The 23,019-nt window shown below is 39.9% G+C and overlaps 1 protein-coding gene and 1 pseudogene across 1 annotated transcript in view; one reads left to right on the top strand and one right to left on the bottom strand.

Annotated features, from left to right (window-relative positions):
* Window positions 1-23,019, top strand: part of LOC120023442 — a gene marked incomplete at both ends in the record, with an annotated part of 359,115 nt that overhangs the window by 288,152 nt on the left and 47,944 nt on the right.
* LOC120020000 overlaps window positions 3,497-23,019 on the bottom strand; it is a 34,084-nt pseudogene continuing 14,561 nt past the window's right edge.

The following is a 23,019-nucleotide window of genomic DNA, read 5'->3' as shown; positions in this document are numbered from 1 at the left end:
CAGTGACTAAAGTTCAGGGCAGGATACTGTGCGGAGGCTGGCTAGAGGTGATTATTTAACAGTCTGATGATCTGGAGATAGACCACACATTAACCACACAATAAGCATTGTGGTGGCAGCATCATGTTATGGGTATGCTTGTCACCAGCAGGGACTGGGGAGTTTGTCAGGATCAAAATAAATATGAAAGGAGCAAAGCCCAGGTAAAAAGTTTGAGGAAAACCCACCTCAGTCTTCTGAGAACCTGTTTCCATCACACCTGTTGTGAGTTTTTTTTATAAGGTATGACTTTACTCACATAACATTTTGGATGGTTAATCAAGCAAAATACAGCCTAATTATTTTCCCCTCAGGAAGCTCCGGTAAACAGTGGTTGTAGTACACTGCTGCCACCACCAGTCCTGGAGGGCATTTTTACTTTGTTGATAGCTAGCTGCTGTGTGGACAAAGACGTAGCAGCTAGCTAACTGGCTACCGATCAAACCTATTGTGTGTATTGAACATTCATATTAGACAGCCTTACCTATAGAGTAGCACCACCACGATCAGCCCATTCTCTTCCTGACGTCAAATGGAAACAATGGAGCAAATGTATCACATGTAAATATCACTTGATTATCAGAGGAGTGTATTATGACATCAGATAGAACTACTCAGACATTCCAAATATCACTTGATTATCACAGGAGTGTATTATGACATCAGAACTACTCAGACATTCCAAATCAGGCTTCATCCATATCATGAAGGTGGATATTGATCCAACCATTTCTAAAGTAATGACGGGGCTGATGGAAACAGGATATGCCTGTACACTTTTATAAATGCAGACAGATGTTAGTTCGTTTGACATGGTGGGGTCTTTTTGTGTCAGTAAAAATGTATAAGTGAGAAATGGAGGTGGAAACTCCTTTATGAGCAAATATTTATATACTAACCATCACATCTTATTTAACTTGGAGTCAAGTGATGATATGGTGTGTGGTCCTCCCTCTACGACCTGGGAACACATGCAGTTTATTAGGCTACAGATGAAATAAGTAATGAACTTCACAGGGTGGTGAAACTGCATGTGATGAGCTTGATGCTCCTTTCCAATACATTTGGATGGTCTTATTCTGGTGACATGATGATTGATGCTTGGTTGCCATTTGACAAATAATATTGCTCTCATCCATAATAATCTCATTGTGTATGTAGCCTACCATCACTGTATATGTGAGCTGCTGACTACAGTGCACGGGACAAGAGGACATTTTCTATTTCACGCAACAGTTTTTAAAACCATCAGTGGAGTTGAAAATGTGATGGAAACCAATTTAACTTGTATTTTTCATTCGGTACATGGGAATTTAACAGCAAACTTTATTTTTTTGTGCACTACGTCATAACGCAAAGCCTTTAATCCGCAATAAGTCTGTTTGATGTAAACATTTCTGGTGGGAAAATATGTATTGTTTTATGCAGATTTTAGAATATTCACATGAAACTCTGCATGGAAACTTAGCAACGAATGTGGATATTGATCCAACACCTGCCGCCTTTTCAAACCAGCTCACTGGGCACAGACGTCAGCTCAACATCTAGTTTTTATTTACATTTCTTTGAGTCGTCAACTAAAGTGAATTCAACATGAAATCAACACAAAATGTCACCTGTCATTGGATTTAGGTTGCCAGTTCAGGGAAAAATAAAAAATACCTGATGTTCATGACATTTTACAAATTTAATCAGTTTTCCACATTGATCAAACATCATCACATGGATTTGTTTTGTTGAAATGACGTGGAAACAAAGTTTATTCAACCAGTGGGAGGCTTGTAAATGAACCCAGGAAAGTAAAACAAAGAACTCTTCATTGAGACAATGATAAACAGCAATCCGTGGGAGAGTTGTGGTGGATATTATAAAATAAGGATCTGCTGGAGTCCAAGTCAAACCAAGATTCTTTATTTCTGAGCTCAGAGAGAATAACAGTTACACAGCGCAGTGTAGACAGTTTGAATTCCTGAAGCATTGGGTGATGAGCACATATCTTTATAGTTTCCTGTTCCTGGGAGGGACTTTATTCATACAAGGATGCAGGTGCAGCTGGTTTGCAACGCAGGATGATACTCCCAGGAACAGGAGATTATAATAGGTCAGTTTCACAAGGTTAGTCTGTGGTGGTTAATTTCCGTATTACCAAATGAGGAGAGACAAACTTCACACACCAATCAGAGTTATACTTAAAAACTTCACACACCAATCAGAGTTATACTTAAACTACATCTTTAATAATAAGATCTTTGCAATGACTTTCAACAATTCACTATTTCTAATGAACCGTTGAGAGTGGCAACACAATGGCTACTGAAATCTTTTATAGCAAAGATCCACCCCCCTAGTCGACATAACAAACCACAGATATTAGGAACAGTTCACAAAGTGAGACTTTATAATGAGAAAGGAGTATCCTGTAGCCAGATAGCGTTCGCTATAATTTATCGTTCAGTTTGGTCCCTAAGACCAGGTTCTAATCTCGTTCCTGGTACTTCATAGCACAAAAACACCAACTCATCCAATGGCATAACTCAATTGTCAATTCTAGATACTCCCATCTCAAGTAAAACCCCTTCTTGACCCCACTCCTGGACAAGCTCACTGAGGGGAGTGAGCCTCTAGGTTATACACTATCCCAGGATAAGTGCAACATCAGAGAGGACATACAATGGTTCCAGACACTGCCATACACCTCCCCCAAAGGAGGGAGTGACTTGCGCACAGACATTGTGGAAACCAGTAATTGGTTCCCCATTAATCACACCATCCCTTCACATAGTTTAACAGATACATTCACATATGAAGACAATGTTCCCTCCTGTCCTCTTCCCTTCCTGATATTCTGCATAGCACCAGGGACATGTAAAAAAACAAGCCTGACCTCTCCCCTCTCTGGGCCCCAGGTGACTGAGCCCCAGCTGAGGGAAGAAGTGCAACTGCCAACACCAGAGTCCGAAGGGATACATTCTAATAACAAGTATATCACATCAGCATATTATGCAGATAAGACATCTTAATTATCTATGTTACCCAACTAATTCTGATTCATCCACCACAAGTCACATACTCAGATATGTGGACACATACAATTAACATTTTGCATTACAGAGTCTGTGAACATTTTCATTTCATTAAATCATCAGTGGGCCAACATTGCAAATGTAAACAACGGAACAAATGCATCACATCCAAATATCACTTGATTATCTGCAGTGCTGGAGGAATGACACACAGATAAACACACACACAGTGTCAGAGTTTAAAAAAGGACCATTTAAAACAGAAGGAATCTGACCTACTCTATATTCAAACTCCATATTCAATTCATGTTTTCTAATAAAAACATACAAATATATGTTTTAGTATACTTTGTACAATTCAAGTTCATATGGTAAAAACAGGTAATCATTATCAGTCAACAATATAAGACAGCAAGTCCCCTGTGTGTATTCTCTCATGCCGTTTCAGCTCCCCCGGCTGGGTGAAACTCATTTCCACATTGGGAGCAGTGGTACGGCTTCTCCCCTGTGTGTATTCTCTCATGCTGTTTCAGATCCGCAGGCCAGTTGAAACCCTTTCCACACTGGGAGCAGTGGTAAGGCTTCCCCCCTGTGTGTATTATCTCATGAACTTTCAAGTTCCTTAAATGGTTATAACTCTTTCCACATTGGGAGCAGTGGTAAGGCTTCTCCCCTGTGTGTTTTCTCTCATGTTTTTTCAGATCCCCTGACCGGCTGAAAAACTTTCCACACTGGGAGCAGTGGTAAGGCTTCTCACCTGTGTGTATTCTCTCGTGTTCTTTCAAGTTCCATAAATGGTTATAACTCTTTCCACATTGGGAGCAGTGGTAAGGCTTCTCCCCTGTGTGTTTTCTCTCATGCCGTTTCAGATCCCCAGGCCGGTTGAAACCCTTTCCACACTGGGAGCAGTGGTAAGGCTTCTCACCTGTGTGTATTCTCTCATGCCGTTTCAGATTCGCCGGCTGGCTGAAACCCTTTCCACACTGGGAGCAGTGGTAAGGCTTCTCCCCTGTGTGTATTCTCTCATGTTTTTTCAGATCCCCTGACCGGTTAAAACTCTTTCCACACTGCGAGCAGTGGTAAGATTTCTCCCCTGTGTGTATTCTCTCATGTCGGTACAGGTCCCTTAACTGGTTGAAACACTTTCCACAGTGGGAACACTGGTGTCTTCTTGTTGGTTTGGACGTCCCTGGCTCTGGTTCCTCTGAGTCTGGTCTTTCTCCTGCCAAAGACAGTGTGTTTTTAAAAAAAGAGACCTGAATGAAACCTCCACATGATAAATAGGCCTTGCTACGAGGGTAAATCCTAATCAGATCGCTCAATAACCTAAGGCCAGTTTTAACAATCTTGGTGTGATTTGAAAACACATGTTGTAGAGTTTCCTGGTAATTACTGATAATGTTTACATTACTTTTTTATTCATTCTGCTTTACAAGTCAGAACACAAAAAACTAAACCGTTCTTGGACACTCAAGACACAGACGTCGCTTAATTCCAATCGAGCAGGTGGTTCTAAATATATAACTTTCATAGCTGTATGATACAGAATGCGAGCTACAGTTGTGGCCAAAAGTTTTGAGAATGACACAAATATTAATTTCCACAAAGTTTGCTGCTTCAGTGTCTTCAGATATTTCTGTCAGATGTTACTATGAAATACTGAAGTATAATTACAAGCATTTCATAAGTGTCAAAGGCTTTTATTGGCAATGACATGAAGTTGATGCAAAGAGTCAATATTTGCAGTGTTGACCCTTCTTTTTCAAGACCTCTGCAATCCACCCTGGTGTCAATTAACTTCTGGGCCACATCCTGAGATGGCAGCCCATTCTTGCATAATCAATGCTTGGAGTTTGTCAGAATTTGTGGGTTTTTGTTTGTCCACCCGCCTCTTGAGGATTGACCACAAGTTCTCAATGGGATTAAGGTCTGGGGAGATTCCTGGCCTTGGACCCAAAATATTGATGTTTTGTTCTCCGAGCCACTTATCACGTTTGCCTTACGGCAAGGTGCTCCTTCATGCTGGAAAAGGAATTGTTCGTCACCGAACTGTTCCTGGATGGTTGGGAGAAGTTGCTCTCGGAGGATGTGTTGGTAGCATTCCTTATTCATGGCTGTGTTCTTAGGCAACATTGTGAGTGAGCCCACACCCTTGGCTGAAAAGCAACCCCACACATGAATGGTCTCAGGATGCTTTACCGTTGGCATGACACAGGACTGATGGAAGCGCTCACCTTGTCTTCTCCGGACAAGCTTTTTTCCAGATGCCCCAAACATTTGAAAATGGGATTCATCAGAGAAAATGACTTTACCCCAGTCCTCAGCAGTCCAATCCCTGTACCTTTGGCAGAATATCAGTCTGTGTGCAGATGCACTCACACCTGCCTGCTGCTATTCCTGAGCAAGCTCTGTACTGGTGGTGCCCCGATCCCGCAGCTGAATCAACTTTAGGAGACGGTCCTGGCGCTTGCTGGACTTTCTTGGGTGCCCTGAAGCCTTCTTCACAACAATTAAACCGCTCTGAAGCCTTCTTCACAACAATTGAACCGCTCTCCTTGAAGTTATCGATGATCTGATAAAGGGTTGATTTAGGTGCAATCTTACTGGCAGCAATATCCTTGCCTGTGAAGCCTTTTTTGTGCAAAGCAATGATGACGGCACGTGTTTCCTTGCAGGTAACCATGGGTGACAGAGGAAGAACAATGATTCCAAGCACCACCCTCCTTTTGAAGCTTCCAGTTTTGGGGGGGGGGGGGATTCAGTTCATTTGCATGGCAAAGAGGGACTTTGCAATTAATTACAATTCATCTGATCACTCTTCATAACATTCTGGAGTATATGCAAATTGCCATCATACAAACTGAGGCAGCAGACTGAAAATTCATATTTGTGTCATTCTGAAAACTTTGGCCACAACTGTACACACTTCCTTAAACATAAAACAAGTAAATAAGTAATTTTAAGTGAAAGTCCAAAACTTATTTTTACGTCGAAGACACAAAGCACATCAGTAAAATCTCCCCGTTGTCGAAAGGGTTCGACACCTGCTGTTTAAATGGCCCAATTTCTTATTTAGACGTTCACAGATTTTCAACATTTTGACTATCGCTGAAGTCATATTTTGGGTAAAGTAAAAAATAAAGTGAAATATTTGGGAAGATGTTCCTAAAACTGAGAATAACTATAATAAACAAAAATATTAACGCAACATGTAAAGTGTTGGATGTTTCATGAGCTGAAAAAAAAGATTGCAGAATTTTTTACATCCCTGTTAGTTAACATTTATTCTTTGCCAAGATAATCCATCCACCTGACAGGTGTGGCATATCAAGCTGATTAAACAGCATGATCATTACACAGGTGCACCTTGTGCTGGGGAGAATAAAGGCCTCTAAAATGTGCAGTTCTGTCACACAACAATGCCACAGATGTCTCAAGTTTTAAGGGAGCGTGCAATTGGCATGCTGACTGCAGGAATATCCACTGGAGCTGTTACCAGATAATTGAATGTTAAATTCTCTACCAGAAGCCGCCTCCAACGTCATTTTAGAGAATTTGGCAGTACATCCAACTGGCCTCACAACCACAGAACACATGTAACGACGCCAGCCCAGGACCTCCACATCGTCTGAGACCAGCCACCCGAGTTGTATTTCTCTTTCTAATGAAGCCCTTTTGTGGGGAAATTCGTTAAAAACTTGTGCATTCGTTAAAAACTTCTCTAGGATAGGGGTCAGCATTTTCACGTTTGGATGAAAAGCATATCCAAATTCAACTGCCAGCTACTCATCCCCAGAAGATAAGATGTGCATATTATTAGGAGATTTGGATGGAAAACACTCTGAAGTTTCTAAAACGGTTTGAATCATATCTGTGAGTATAACAGAACTTATTTAGCAGGCGAAACCATTCAGATTTTTTTTTTTTTGAGGTCACTCTCTTTTCAATTATTTTTCATTGGGAATCCAGATTTCTAAGGGACCTTCTTGCAGTTCCTACCGCTTCCAATGGATGTCAACAGTCTTTAGAAATTGGTTGAGGTTTTTCCTTTGTGTAATGAAGAAGTACGGCCATCCAGAACGAGGGTAACTTGAAGTGTACTGTTAGATAGAGGCGCGTGACCAGAAAGCTAGCTACAGTTTGTTTTCCTCCTGTATTGAACACAGATCAGCCCGTCTTCAATTTTATCGATTATTTACGTTAAAAAATACCTACAGTTGTATTACAAAAGTAGTTTCAAATGTTTTGGCAAAGTTTACAGGTAACTTTTGAGATACTTTGTAGTCACGTTGCGCAAGTTGGAACCGGTGTTTTTATGGATCAAACGTGCCAAATAAATGGACATTTTGGATATATATCGACGGAATTAATCGAACAAAAGGACCATTTGTGATGTTTATGGGACATATTGGAGTGCCAACAAAAGAAGCTCGTCAAAGGCAAGGCATGAATTATATTTCTATTTCTGCGTTTTGTGTCGCGCCTGCAGGGTTGAAATATGCTTCTCTCTCTTTGTTTACTATGGTGCTATCCTCAGATAATAGCATCGTTTGGTTTCGCCGAAAAGCGTATTTGAAATCTGACATGTTGGCTGGATTCAACACAAGTGTAGCTTTAATTTGGTATATTGCATGTGTGATTTAATGAAAGTTTGATATTTATAGTATTTTAGTTGAATTTGGCACTCTGCATTTTTACTGCCTTTTGGCCAGGTGGGAGGCTAGCGTCCCACATATCCCAGAGAGGTTTTAAATATTCAGACCCCATCACCTTTTCCAAATTGTGTTACATTTCAGCATTATTCTAAAATTGATTCAATTGTTTCCCCCCCCCCCCGTCAATCTAAATTCAGCAAAAAAAAGAAACGTCCTCTCACTGTCAATTGCTTTTATTTTCAGCAAACTTAACATGTGTAAATATTTGTTGGAACATAACAAGATTCAATAACAGACATAAACTGAACAAGTTCCACAGACATGTGACTAACTGAAATTGAATAATGTGTCCCTGAACAAAGTGGGGGGGTCAAAATCAAAAGTAACAGTCAGTATCTGGTGTGGCCACCAGCTGCATTAAAGGAGGACTGTAGCATCTAATGATGAAACATGGAGTCTTAAAGGAGGCCTGTAGCTTCTAATGATGAATTACTATGGAGTCTGATGCTTTAACCTTTTCTCAATAGGGGGTGCTGTTTTCACTTTGTAAAAATTTCGTTCCCAAATTAAACTGCCTCGTACTCAATTCTTGCTCGTACAATATGCATACAATATGCATACAAGCAAACTTCCTGTGAGGAAGTGAGAAATCTGAAATCAGGCAGGCTGTTCTGGGGTCAGTTTATTAATTTGCATGTCTTCTATTGGTCGAGATGCACTGCATACGCCTTCCCCTAGATGTCAGCAAATAGTGAGAATTGGAATGGAGTTGCTAGGCAGATCTGAGGCCATATAAATGGGCTTGGAACGTGGGGTGCACTCTTTTCAACATTCGCCATGACGCAAGACAGACCTCAGGATGGCGTTCTGGAAAGCTCCCGTTATAGGCCTTAGATATATCCGGCTCTGATTTTATTCGATATAGGTGTTAAAGACATCATAATGTTGTTATTTTAAACCGAGTTATATCAGTATATTGCGATTTTCGGATATTTCTTTGTGCTGCGTTATAGTGAGTTGGGCACGTCTTCGCCACATGGCTAATGTTTACTGCTAATTCCAAAGTTGAAGGCGACAATCTACAACCGAGCAACGATTCCTCTGGACAAAGGACAACTTGCCCAAGATTCTGATGGGAGCTCATCAAAAAGTAAGAAGTATTTATGATGTTAATTCGTTGTTCTGTTGAAAAATGTGAAACTACTATTCCGCCATTAATTTCGGTGCGGTCTCGTTTTAACGCACGCTGTATGTCGTAGTGACGTTAATTTTAAAAATCTAACACAGCGGTTGCATTAAGAACTAATGTATCTTTCATTTGCTGTCCAACCTGTATTTTTTAGTCAAGTTTATGATTAGTTACTGATTAGATTAGGTGCCTCTCCCAAGATTTCTCCCGACATATTGTTGGCAGCTTGGCTACTATTCTCATTGTATAACCACGATTTGTGCCGCTAAATATGCACATTTTCGAACAAACTCTATATGTATTGTGTAATATGATGTTATAGGACTGTCATCTGAAGAAGTTTGAGAAGGTTAGTGAAAAAATTAATATCTTTTGCTGGTTTATTCGTTATCGCTATTGTTGGCTTGAATCAATGCTGTTGTGTGGTTGGCTATTGTAGTAAGCTAATATAATGCTATATGCTATAAAATCTGAAATATTGGCTGGATTCACAAGATCTTTGTCTTTCATTTGCTGTACGCTGTGTATTTTTCATAAATGTTTTATGATGAGTATTTAGGTAATTCACGTTGGTCTCTGTAGTTATTCTAGTTGCTTTGGTGAGAGTTGTGATGGTGGCTGCAATGTAAAACTATGACTTATACCTTATACTTATACGGTCCCGTGTGGCTCAGTTGGTAGAGCATGGCGCTTGCAACGCCAGGGTTGTGGGTCCATTCCCCACGGGGGGACCAGGATGAATATGTATGAACTTTCCAATTTGTAAGTCGCTCTGGATAAGAGCGTCTGCTAAATGACTTAAATGTTAAATGTACCTGAAATATGCACATTTTTCTAACAAAACATATGCTATACAATAAATATGTTATCAGACTGTCATCTGATGAAGTTGTTTCTTGGTTAGTGACTATTTATATCTTTATTTGGTCGAATTTGTGATAGCTACCTATGCAGTAAAAAAATGGTGGAGAAAAAAAAGTTGTCTTTTGCTATCGTGGTTAGCTAATAGAAATACATAGTATCTTCCCTGTAAAACATTTAAAAAATCAGAAATGATGGCTGGATTCACAAGATGTGTACCTTTCATCTGGTGTCTTGGACTTGTGATTTCATGATATTTAGATGCTAGTATTTACTTGTGACGCTATGCTAGTCAGCTTTTTTACTGATGGGGGTGCTCCCGGATCCGGGATTGTGTGCAAGTAGAAGTTAAAGGAGAAGTTTACCCAAAATCCAGAAACTCATAAGTGATTCCATACATTGAAACTAGTCCAGTGGAGTTTGCCCTCTCCCTCTCCCTGTAGTGCTGTCCTGAAACAGCTGCAAAACGTGACTCGTGACGTTGCTGGATGCGGGCCTCGCTCTGCTGCTTTGCCAGTTAATTTGTTATTTTATTACAGCTATGGCCTTTGTCTTTCACCTGGAGTTGTTCATTTATGTTTGAGAAAAACACACTTTTCAACATAAAACATATACAAAATAAACTCAGCAAAAAAAAATACGGGTCTTTTTCAGGACCCTGTCTTTCAAAGAATATTCGTAAAAATCCAAATAACGTCACAGATCTTCATTGTAAAGGGTTGAAACACTGTTTCCCATGCTTGTTCAATGAACCATGAACAATTAATGAACATGCACCTGTGGAACGGTTGTTAAGACACAAACAGCTTACAGACGGTAGGCTATTAATAACTTCTTGTCAATAGGGGGGCGCTGTTTTCACTTTGGAAAAAATCGTGCCCAAATTAAACGGCCTCGTACTCTGTTCTAGATCATACAATATGCATATTATTATTACTATTGGATAGAAAACACTCAGAAGTTTCTAAAACGGTTTGAATTATATCTGTGAGTAAAACAGAACTCATTTGGCAGCAAACTTCCATACAGGAAGTGAAAAATCTGAAAACGAGACTGTTTCAGGGCCTGTTTTTATTTGTCGATATGTATGCACTTCATACGCCTTCCACTAGATGTCAACAGGCAGTGGAAGGTTGAATGGGGTGTCTAGCTTGATCTGAGACCGAATGAGAGCTTTTGGAGTGACAGGTCCGGTATTTTGTCACATTTCGACAGCGCGCGGGGGATCTCGACATTGTCTTCAGAAAAGCGTTCGGTATACACGGCGAATATCTCCGGCTCTGATTTTATTTGATACATATGATAAAAACATCATAAAGTAGGATTTTTCAACCGCCTTTGATCAGTTTATTCAACGTTTATTGGGACTTTTGGAATTTTCCGTTCTTTGCGACAAGAGATGATGGGAATGTTCGCGCCACATGGCTAGCCAAGGTTGCTAATTCGACAGAAGAAAAGGACATTCTAAAACCAAACAACGATTTATTCTGGACCAAGGACTCCTTGCACAACATTCTGATGGAAGCTCAGCAAAAGTAAGACAACATTTATGATGTTATTTCGTATTTCTGTGTAAAATGTTGACTCCTATTCTCCGCCGTGTTGGTGAGCGCTGTCTCACAATAACGCAAGCTGTATGTTATGGTAAAGTTATTTTTAAAAATCTAACACAGAGGTTGCATTAAGAACCAGTGTATCTTTCATTTGCCATACAACAAGTATTTTTATGTAAAGTTTATGATGAGTTCTTTAATCAGATTAGGTGAGAGTCCAAAATATCTCCGGAGATTCTGGTGAATCGTTGCTACGTATTCACAATGTATAACCAGGATTTGTAGCTATAAATATGCACATTTTCGAACAAAACATAAATGTATTGTATAACATGATGTTATAAGACTGTCATCTGATGAAGTTGTCCAAAGGTTAGTGATTAATTTTATATCTATTGCTGGTTTTTGCGAAAGCTACCTTTGCGGTGAATAAATGCCTTTGTGTGTTTGGCTATTGAGGTAAGCTAATATAATTCTATATTGTGTTTTCGCTGTAAAACACTTTAAAAAAAATCGGAAATATTGGCTGGATTCACAAGATGTTTATCTTTCATTTGCTGTACACCATGTATTTTTCATAAATGTTTTATGATGAGTATTTATGTATTTCACGTTGCTCTCTGTAATTATTCTGGCTGCTTTGCTGCTATTTTTGATGGTGGCTGCAATGTAAAACTATGATTTATACCTCAAATATGCACATTTTCGAAAACAAAACATAAATGTATTGTATAACATGTTATAAGACTGTCATCTGATGAAGTTGTTCAAGGTTAGTGATTCATTTTATCGGTTTTGTGAAAGCTACCTATGCGGTGGAAACATGGTGAAAATATGCGGTTGTGTGTTTGGCTATTGTGGTTAGCTAATAGAAATACATAGTGTTTTCGCTGTAAAACATTTTAAAAATCAGAAATGATGGCTGGATTCACAAGATGTTTATCTTTCATTTGCTGTATTGGACTTGTGATTTCATGAAAATTATATTATATGATATCCCTGTCCCGTTAGGCTAGGCTATGCTAGTCAGCTTTTTTGATGAGGAGGATCCCGGATCCGGGAGGGTGATGAAGTAGAGGTTATTAAGGTTACAGTTATGAAAACTTAGGACTCTAAAGAGGCCTTTCTACTGACTCTGAAAAACACCAAAAGAAAGATGCCCAGGGTCCCTGCTCATCTGCGTGAACGTGCCTTAGGCATGCTGCAAGGAGGCATGAGGACTGCAGATGTGGCCAGGGCAATAAATTGCAATGTCCGTACTGTGAGACGCCTAAGACAGCGCTACAGGGAGACAGGACGGACAGCGCAGTGGCAGACCACGTGTAACAACACCCGCACAGGATCGGTACATCCGAACATCACACCTACAGGTACAGGATGGCAACAACAACTGCCCAAGTTACACCAGGAACGCACAATCCCTCCATTTGTGCTCAGACTAGAGGTCGACCGATTATGATTTTTCACCGCCGATACCGATTATTGGAGGACCAAAAAAAGCCGATACCGATTAATCGGCCGATTATTTTAATTTTATTTGTAATAATGAAAATTACAACAATACTGAATGAACACTTATTTTAACTTAATATAATACATCAATAAAATCAATAAATAATGAAACGTGTTCAATTTGGTTTAAATTATGCTAAAACAAAGTGTTGGAGAAGAAAGTAAAAGTGCAATATGTGCTATGTAAGAAAGCTAACGTTTCAGTTCCTTGCTCAGAACATGAGAACATATGAAAACTGGTGGTTCCTTTTAACATGAGTCTTCAATATTCCCAGGTAAGAAGTTTTAGGTTGTAGTTATTTTAGGAATTATAGGACTATTTCCCGCTATACCATTTGTATTTCATTAACCTTTGACTATTGGATGTTCTTATAGGCACTTTAGTATTGCAAGTGTAACAGTATAGCTTCCGTCCCTCTCCTCGCTCCTCCCTGGGCTCGAACCAGCAACACAACGACAACAGCCACCATCGAAGCAGCGCTACCCATGCAGAGCAAGGGGAACAACTACTAGAAGGCACAGAGCGAGTGACGTTTGAAACGCTATTAGCGCGCGCTAACTAGCTAGCCATTTCTCTTCGGTTACACCAGCCTAATCTCGGGAGTTGATAGGCTTGAAGTCATAAACAGCGCAATGCTTGACGCACAACAAAGAGCAGCTGGCAAAATGCACGAAAGTGCTTTTTGAATGAATGTTTACGCGCCTGCTTCTGCCTACCACCGTTCAGTCAGAAACGTAGATACTTGTATGCTTGTATGCTCAGTCAGATTATATGCAACGCAGGACACGCTAGATAATACCTAGTAATATCATCAAACATGTGTAGTTAACTAGTGGTTATGATTGATTGTTTTTTATAAGATAAGTTTAATGCTAGCTAGCAACTTACCTTGGCTTACTGCATTTGCGTAACAGGCAGTCTCCTTGTGGAGTGGAATGAGATAGAGGCAGGTTGTTATTGCGTTGGACTAGTTAACTGTAATGTTGCAAGATTGGAAACCCCGGGCTGACAAGGTGAAAATCTGTCGTTCTGCCCCTGAACAAGGCAGTTAACTCACCGTTCCTAGGCCGTCATTGAAAATAAGAATGTGTTCTTAACTGACTTGCCTAGTTAATTAAAGGTATCAAAAAAAGAAAAATGGGCAAATCGGCGCCCAAAAATACCGATTTACGATTATGAAAACTTGAAATCGGCCCTAATTAATCGGCCATTCCGATTAATCGGTCGACCTCTAGCTCAGACTGTCCGCAATTGAATGAGAGAGGCTGGACTAAGGGCTTGTAGGCCTGTTGAAAGGCAGGTCCTCACCAGACATCACCGGCAACAACGTCGCCTCTGGGCACAAACCCACCGTCATTGGACCAGACAGGACTGGCAAAAAGTGCTTTTCACTAACAAGTCGCGGTTCTGTCTCTAGGGGTGATGGTCGGATTCACGTTTATCGTCGGATTCGCGTTTATCGTTGAAGGAATGAGCGTTACACCGAGGCCTGCACTTTGGAGCGGGATCGATTTGTAGGTGGAGGGGCCGTCATGGTCTGGGGCGGTGTGTCACAGCATCATCAGACTGAGCTTGTTGTCATTGCAGGCAATCTCAACGGTGTGCGTTACAGGGAAGACATCCTCCTCCCTCATGTGGTACCCTTCCTGCAGGTTCATCCTGACATGACCCTCCAGCATGACAATGCCACCAGCCATACTGCTCCTTCTGTGCATGATTTCCTGCAAGACAGGAATGTTAGTGTTCTGCCATGGCCAGCGAAGAGCCCGGATCTCAATCCCATTGCGCACGTCTGGGACCTGTTGGATCGGAGGGTGAGAGCTAGGGCCATTCCCCCCAGAAATGTCCGAGAACTTGCAGGTGCCTTAGTGGAAGAGTGGGGTAACATCTCACAGCAAGTACTGTCAAATCTGGTGCAGTCCATGAGGAGGAGATGCACTGCAGTACTTAACCTGTTTGGGATAAGGGGCGGCATTTTCACGTTCGGATGAAAAGCGTGCCCAGAGTAAACTTCCTGCTACTCAGGCCCAGAAGCTAATATATGCATATTATTATTAGTATTGGATAGAAAACACTCTAAAGTTTCTAAAACTGTTTGAATTATGTCTGTGAGTATAACAGAACTCAAATGGCAGGCAAAAACCTGAGAAAAATCGAACCAGGAAGTGGGAAATCTGAGGTTTGTAGTTTTCAACTCATTGCCTATCGAATGTACAGCGTCTATGGGGTCATATTGCACTTCCTAAGGCTTCCACTAGATGTCAACAGTCTTAGAACATTGTTTGAGGCTTCTACTGTGAAGGAGGGGGGAATGAGAGCTGTTTCAACCAGAGGTCTGCCAGAGTGGCATGAGCTGATCACGCGCCTACACGTGAGCGCAACCTGCGTCCCATTGCAATTCTAAAGACAAAGGAATTCTCTGGTTGGAACATTATTGTAGATTTATGTTAAAAACATCCTAAAGATTGATTCTATACATCGTTTGACATGTTTCTACGAACTGTAACATACATTTTTGAACTTTTCATCGGAACATTCGCCTGGACTTGCCCGCGCCTCGTGAGTTTGGATTTGTTTACCAAACGCGCTAACAAAAGGAGGTATTTGGACATAAATGTTGGACTTTATCAAACAAAACAAACATTTATTGTGGAACTAGGATTCCTGGGAGTGCATTCTGATGAAGATCATCAAAGCGAATATTTAAATCGCTATTTCTGACTCAACAACATGGCGGGTATCTGCATGGCTTGTGTCTGAGCGCCGTACTCGGATTATTGCATGGTTTGCTTTTTCCGTAAAGCTTTTTTGAAATCTGACACAGCGGTTGCATTAAGGAGAAGTATCTCTATAATTCTGTGCATAATACTTGTATCAACTTTTATAAGTTTATTATGAGTATTTCTGTAAATTGATGTGCCTCTGAAAATTTGCAGGATGTTTTCGATGCACAACATTACTGACCATAAAGCGCCAATGTAAACTGAGATTTTTGGATATAAATATGCACTTTATCGAACAAAAGATACATGTATTGTGTAACATGAAGTCCTATAAGTGCCATCTGATGAAGATCATCAAAGGTTAGTGATAAATTTAAATGAATCTATATTTCTGCTTTTTGTGACTCCTCTCTTTGGCTGGAAAATGTCTTTGTGTGTTTTTGTGACTAGGCTCTGACCTAACATAATTATATGGTGTGCTTTCGCTGTAAAGCTTTTTTGAAATCGGACACGATGGGTAGATTAACAAGAAGTTAAACTTTAATTTGGTGTATTGCACTTGTGAATGCATCAAAGTTACATATTTCAAAAAAATATTTTTGAATTTAGCGCTCTGCCTTTTCAGCGGAATGTTGTCGAGGGGTTCCACTAGCCATAAGAAGTTTTAAGACTCCATAATGTTTCATCATTAGATGCTACAGTCCTTCTTTAACTTATTATGGCTGAAGGGGCAGTATTGAGTAGCTTGGATGAAAGGTGCCCATATCAAACGGCCTGCTCCTCAGTCATAGTTGCTAATATTTGCATATTATTATTAGTATTGGATAGAAAACACTCTAAAGTTTCTAAAACTGTTTGAATTATGTCTGTGAGATTAACAGACCTCATATTGGCAGGCAAAATCCTCAGTTGAAATCAAAACAGGAAGTCAGAAATCTGAGCTTGTATGTATTCACCAGAGTCCCTAAAGAAATTCCCTTGAGATATGAGTTTGCACTGCCTATGGGTTCCACTAGATGTCAACCATCAATATAAATTATAATGAGACTTCTATGATGTTGTGGGAGAGAATGAGAGCAGAATCAGTCAGGTGTACATCAAGCAGCCATTTTCTGATCATGCTTTTTCCTCATTCCTCAAGAAGACAAGAAAGAATACTCCGGTTGGAACTTTATTGAAGCTATATGTTAAAAACATCCTAATGATTGATTGTGTACTTAGTTTGAAATGTTTCTCCGACCGGTAATATCACTTTTTGTCCGATATAACGCTGACCAGAATTAGTGTTTGGATATGTAAACCAGACGCGCTAACAAAAGAAGGTATTTGGACATAAATAACGGATTTTTTCAAACAAAACAAACATTTATTGTGGACCTGGGATTCCTGGTGTGCTTTCTGATGTAGATCATCAAAGGTAAGGGAATATTTATCATATATTTTCTTGTTTATTTTGACGCCATCTTTGCGGCTCTGGTGTTTTACTTTTGAGCGCCGTCTCAGATTATAGCGTGGGTTTCTTTTCCGTAAAGTTTTTTTTAAATCTGACACAGCGGTTGCATTAAGGAGAGGTATATCTATAATTCCATGTGTATAACTTGTATTATCATCTATTTATGATGAGTATTTCTGTTGAAACGATGTGGCTATGCAAAGTTACTTGATGTTTTTGCAACTAGTGAATCTAGTCGCCTCAATGTAAACTCAGATTTTTTTATATAAATATGAATTTAATCAAACAAAACATGCATGTATTGTGTAACATGAAGTCCTATGAGTGTCATCTGATGAAAATAATCAAAGGTTAGTGATTCATTTGATCTGTATTCAGGTTTTTGTGAAGCTATCTTTAGCTGAAAAAAATGGCTGTGATTATTGTGGTTTTGTGGTGACCTAACATAATCGTTTGTAGTGCTTTCGCTGAAAAGCCTATTTGAAATCGGACACTTTGGTGGGATTAACAACAAGATTACCTTTAAAATGATATAAGACACATGAATGTCTGAGGAATTTTAATTATGAGATTTCAGTTTTTTTTTTATTTGGCGCCCTGCACTTTCACTGGCTGTTGTCATATCATCCCGTTACCGGGATTGCAGCCTTAAGACTCCATCATGTTTCATCATTAGATGCTAAAGTCCTCCTTTATGACTCCATCATGTTTAGAATGTGTCTGGAAGCGCTACTCTATCTATCCTACTCTCATCCTTTCGGTTTTAATAATATTTTATAATAATAATAATGTTATAATACGTAATAACTAACTTTAATAACTAGGGTTAATACCTGCCTGGCTCCCCAACAAAATCTTTATCTTTACCCCCCTCTAACAATACCGCTACAGAATTAGCATAGTAGGCCTTGTAACTTAAGGTCATCTGAAATATTTTGGACTAACTAACTATTCCTTGCCACCCATTCTGAAACTCACTGCAGCTCTTTGTTAAGTGTTGCTGTCATTTCAGTTGCTGTGGTAGCTGACGTGTACAGTGTTGCGTCATCCGCATACATAGACACACTGGCTTTACTCAAATGTCGTTGGCATGTCGTTGGTAAAGATTGAAAAAGTAGGTGCCAAACAGCTGGCCCTGTGGAATTCCTGATTCTACCTTGATTTTGTTGTACAGGCTTCCATTAAAGAACACTCTCTGTGTTCTGTTAGACAGGTAGCTCTGGGGCGGCAGGTAGCCTAGTGGTTAGAGCGTTAGGCCAGTAACCAAAAGGTTGCTGGATCGAATCCCCGAGCTGACAAGGTAAAACTCCGTCGTTCTGTCCCTGAACAAGACAGTTAACCCACTGTTCCTAGGCCGTCATTGAAAATAAGAATTTGTTCTTAACCAACTTGCCTAGTTAAATAAAGGTTACATTTTTTTTTTTAAAGCTCTTTATCCACAATATAGCAGGGGGTGTAAAGCCATACGTTTTTTTCAGCAGCAGACTATGATCGATACTGTCAAAAGTCGCAATGAAGTCTAACAAAACAGCCCCAACAATATTTCTATCGTCATCAACTTCTCTCAGCCAATCAGTCATTTGTAAGTGCTATGCTTATTGAATGTCCTTCCCTATAAGCTGAAAGTCTCAATTTGTTAACTGTAAAATAGCATTGTATCTGGCCAAACTATTTTTTCCAAAAAATGTAAGGGTTGGTAATGCGCTGATTGGTCGGCTATTTAAGCCAGTAAAGGGAGCTTTACTATTATTGGTTAGTGGAATGACTTTAGCTTCCCTCCAGGCCTGAGGGCACACACTTTCTAGTAGGCTTACATTAAAGACAAGGCAAATAGGAGTGGCAATATCGGCCGCTATTATCCTCAATTTTCCATCCACGTTGTCAGACACCGGTGACATGTCATTGTTGATTTTTTTGCCCAAAATTTTATTGAAGATGCTCCATTTTTTTTCCCGATCATTCTTAATGTCATTTATCTGTTTCATAGTGTAGTTTCTTCTTCTTTTTATTTAGTCACATGATTTCTCAATTTGCAATACGTTTGCCAATCAGTTATACAGCCAGATCTATTTGCCATCTCTTTAGCCTCTTCATCATACCATTTTTTAATTCCTTATCAATCCACGTGGATTTAACAGTGTTTACAGTAATATTCTTAATGGGTGCATTCTTATTAGTAACTGGGATAAGCATTTTCAAATGTGTCAAGGGCAGCGTCTGGTTGCTCATCATTACACACCACGGACCAAAAAATATTATTTACATCAACAACATAGGAATCACTACAAAACTTATTGTATGAACTCTTTTACACAATATTAGGCCCAGCCTTTGGAACTGTGGTTTTCCTAGACATGGCTACTATATTGTGATCACTACATCTGATGGATCTGGATACTGCTTTAAAACACATTTCTGCAGCATTAGTAAAGATATGATCAAAACATGATGATTTCATTCCTCTACTGTTTGTAACTACCCTGGTAGGTTGACTGATAACCTGAACAAGGTTGACGGCACTGGTTACAGTTTGAAGCTTTCTCTTGAGTGGGCAGCCTGATCACAGCTTTCCTCCAGTATTAATTAATTAACAGTGTCTGGAGTTTAGTTTGCCTGTTCAACAGTCTTGTAAAGATAGGGGGGTTGACTGGGACAGGCAATGTAACATCCATGTTTTAAGGAAAAGTTTTTGTAAAACAAGCACCTTACATCAGATTATCTTGAAACTTTCTCTCTAAATCTAACTTTCATCAAGGTTTTATATGGTCTATTGGTTTCTCTCTTTTCATTGGCAGAATCCTTTTTCAGTGTTATGATATTCATAACATCCATATCCACCAGACTATCTTCCTGTCAACAAACAGAACTCTGCTGGTTGTCCTGGTAACAGATACCAGTGGGCAGATCTATTTATTTGTTCAAACTAAACTACAGCACTTACTTTGATGAGTCAAATCTGATCCTATCTTCTCTCCTCCTCCTCTCACAGTTCCACTCAGCCCCGTTGTTTTCCTGCAGTCCACCAGCAGCACAGACAACCTCTTCATACCCAGCAGTACGGCGCTACCGGGAGAGGCACGACACGGGGACTCCGGGAGGGAGGAAGGGCTAGCGTTGTCCTGGTAATCATAAAGAGGGGACAGACACATATAATTATGGATGCTGATGTCACTGTTGACATGAAGTGCTTTACAGACACCCAGCCCAGACCCAGATAGAGCAAGCTGTATGCTAGACCAGACCAAGCTGTACCATCTGATGTTCTGATCTGGAGAGACTCTTCTCTGACTCGTCAGCATCAGGATGTTGTTGAGGCTCCCCAAAGGATCCACGATAGTCACGTCTCTCTCCTGTGCGAACGAGAACAGCAAACAGACGTAAACTTATGACCATCTATTACAATCAAGAGGCATGAATATGTCTAAAATGGCCCTTTTCATCATGATTTTGTCAAATATTGTTTGTGTTGCAAATGCATAGGGTCAATTCCAAAAAATGGGTGCCTTTAACATCCCTTTGATATTTTAAGTAGATTTTAAAAGCCTGTTATATTAGATGAGGTGAACTTTAATGTAGACCACATGGAGAATGAGAATTCAATAATCAAAGTCCCAAAAACATATGTACCAATGGCAGATGGCCCCTTAAACAATTCCTACAGTACTGAACAACATATTCAAGTGTAGAACTGAAGTAGAATGTCCCTTTAAAACCCCCACATTAGTTCAACAACTGCATTATGCCCGTACTCACTGGTGTTAATCTGATCTTCAGCCTCCTCCTTTTTCACTCCCAAAACGTCTTCCTCCTCTTTTATTGAGATAGCCTCCTCTTCCTCTTTTGCTCTAAAAGGTTCTTCCTCTTCTTTCACTACATTCTCTTCTTTCAATGTTATGGCATCTTCCTCCTTTTTGATTCTGAAAGCTTCTACCTCCTCCTCTTCCACTTTGACAACCTCTTTCCCATCTTCCCCTTTCACTGTAATATCATCCTCTTCTTCTTTCAATGTGATAGACTCATCTTCCTCCCTATTCATGCTGAAAGCTTCTTCCACTCCTTTCACCAGAGTCTCTTTCTCCGTCGAGCTTAGTGAGCTCATGCTCCGGTCGATTAGCCTAGTACATTATCAATTTACCACATTTGCTAATTTAACAGGCAAATTACGTTTAAATGAACTAGTAGAAAGGTAAACAGAATTATATTCAAAACACTAAGAGTAATATACACAAGATTGGTCTAAAGAGCTCCAATGTTTCGGTTTTATGTTCGCTAGCAAACCACCACGTTGGTTAAATCAGAAGCCTTTTGTCGCTGTTGAAGAAGCCTCCTGTCCCGTCCACTAAATTATACGTCACGCAAGAAGCATCACCTGAAATACTCATATCGCCATCTACTGACTGGAGTGGGTAATGCAGATTGGAAAAGTATTATTTACAATGTTTATTCTGGCAAGCAATGTCATGAGAAGTAATTTAAAAACAACCAGATGTTATGTTTTCTCTTACTTCTTACAGCCAATACTTTCCTCCAGGGCTGACCTGCCCATTAGGTAGGATTAGGTGACAGATTGATGAGTATTCATTTTTTGTCATAGTTATTCTGAACCCACTGCCTGCAAGTTGACATTAAATTAGCCTCAGTGATTTGTATTTTCCTTAAACTTTCTGAAGAGGAAACAGCCCGGAAATCCCCCTGTCTGAGTGCATTTGTCTACCACTATGTTTAGCTGTTAGCGATGATGCTAATGACAACCATCTTCTGGTTGATAGAAAAGTTCTCACACAAACCTTGTCAATTAAATGTTAACTACAAAGTAGTCTATAACTACCTGGCAGAATGATATCATGATTATTTGCATCAATCCAGTTGTGATTTGTTCAGCAAACACTGCAATCACATGTGTGCTACAGAGACACCACTAACCAAGCAAGGCTCTTGCTGGTGCCTCTTGAATTAAAGGGTATCTACAAACAAAAATTAATTTTATTTCAAAAGTGGTCTCCTGATGTAGTTTGAGTATTGTTGAGGACTTAGAACATCCAATGTTGTTGTTTTTCTATTAACAGTGTGATTTAGAGAGAAAAACAGAAAAACAGGGACAAATCAGAAACCTGGAAAAACCTAAACGGAGAAAATGGAATTAGGTTAAAAAAAGAAAAGAAAACAGATTTTATACAGATCTTATACATAGATAGAGATGTTATAGAGCCCTAAATAATGTAGAAATGTTCTCTTATTACTGGATTATCTAGGGATAGTGTAGAGTAACAGCTGTGTCCTGAAGTGACCTTTAACCTCCCTGCTCCTCAATACTTCTTCCACTGGATCAAAGCTTCAGCCAAGTAGGATACATGATAGTGGCAACACATGGAGCTGGGTTGGATATAGTCATGGTAGGATACATGATAGTGGCAACACATGGACCCGGGTTGGATATAGTAATGGTAGGATACATGATAGTGGAAACACATGGAGTAGGGTTTGATATAGTCATGGTAGGATACATGATAGTGGTAACACATGGAGTTGGGTTGGATATAGTCATGGTAGGATACATGATAGTGGCAACACATGGAGTAGGGTTGGATATAGTCATGGTAGGATACATGATAGTGGCAACACATGGAGTAGGGTTGGATATACATGATAGTGGTAACACATGGAGTAGGGTTGGATATACATGATAGTGGAAACACATGGAGTAGGGTTTGATATAGTCATGGTAGGATACATGATAGTGGTAACACATGGAGTAGGGTTTGATATAGTCATGGTAGGATACATGATAGTGGCAACACATGGAGTAGGGTTTGATATAGTCATGGTAGGATACATGATAGTGGCAACACATGGAGTAGGGTTGGATATAGTCATGGTAGGATACATGATAGTGATAACACATGGAGTAGGGTTTGATATGGTCATGGTAGGATACATGATAGTGGAAACACATGAAGTAGGGTTTGATATAGTCATGGTAGGATACATGATAGTGGCAACACATGGAGTT

Source organism: Salvelinus namaycush, chromosome 2, assembly GCF_016432855.1.
Source record: "Salvelinus namaycush isolate Seneca chromosome 2, SaNama_1.0, whole genome shotgun sequence".
Taxonomy (NCBI): Eukaryota; Metazoa; Chordata; class Actinopteri; order Salmoniformes; family Salmonidae; genus Salvelinus; species Salvelinus namaycush.
The sequence above is the reverse complement of the archived record's forward strand: the minus strand, read 5'-3'. Positions and strand labels throughout refer to the sequence as shown.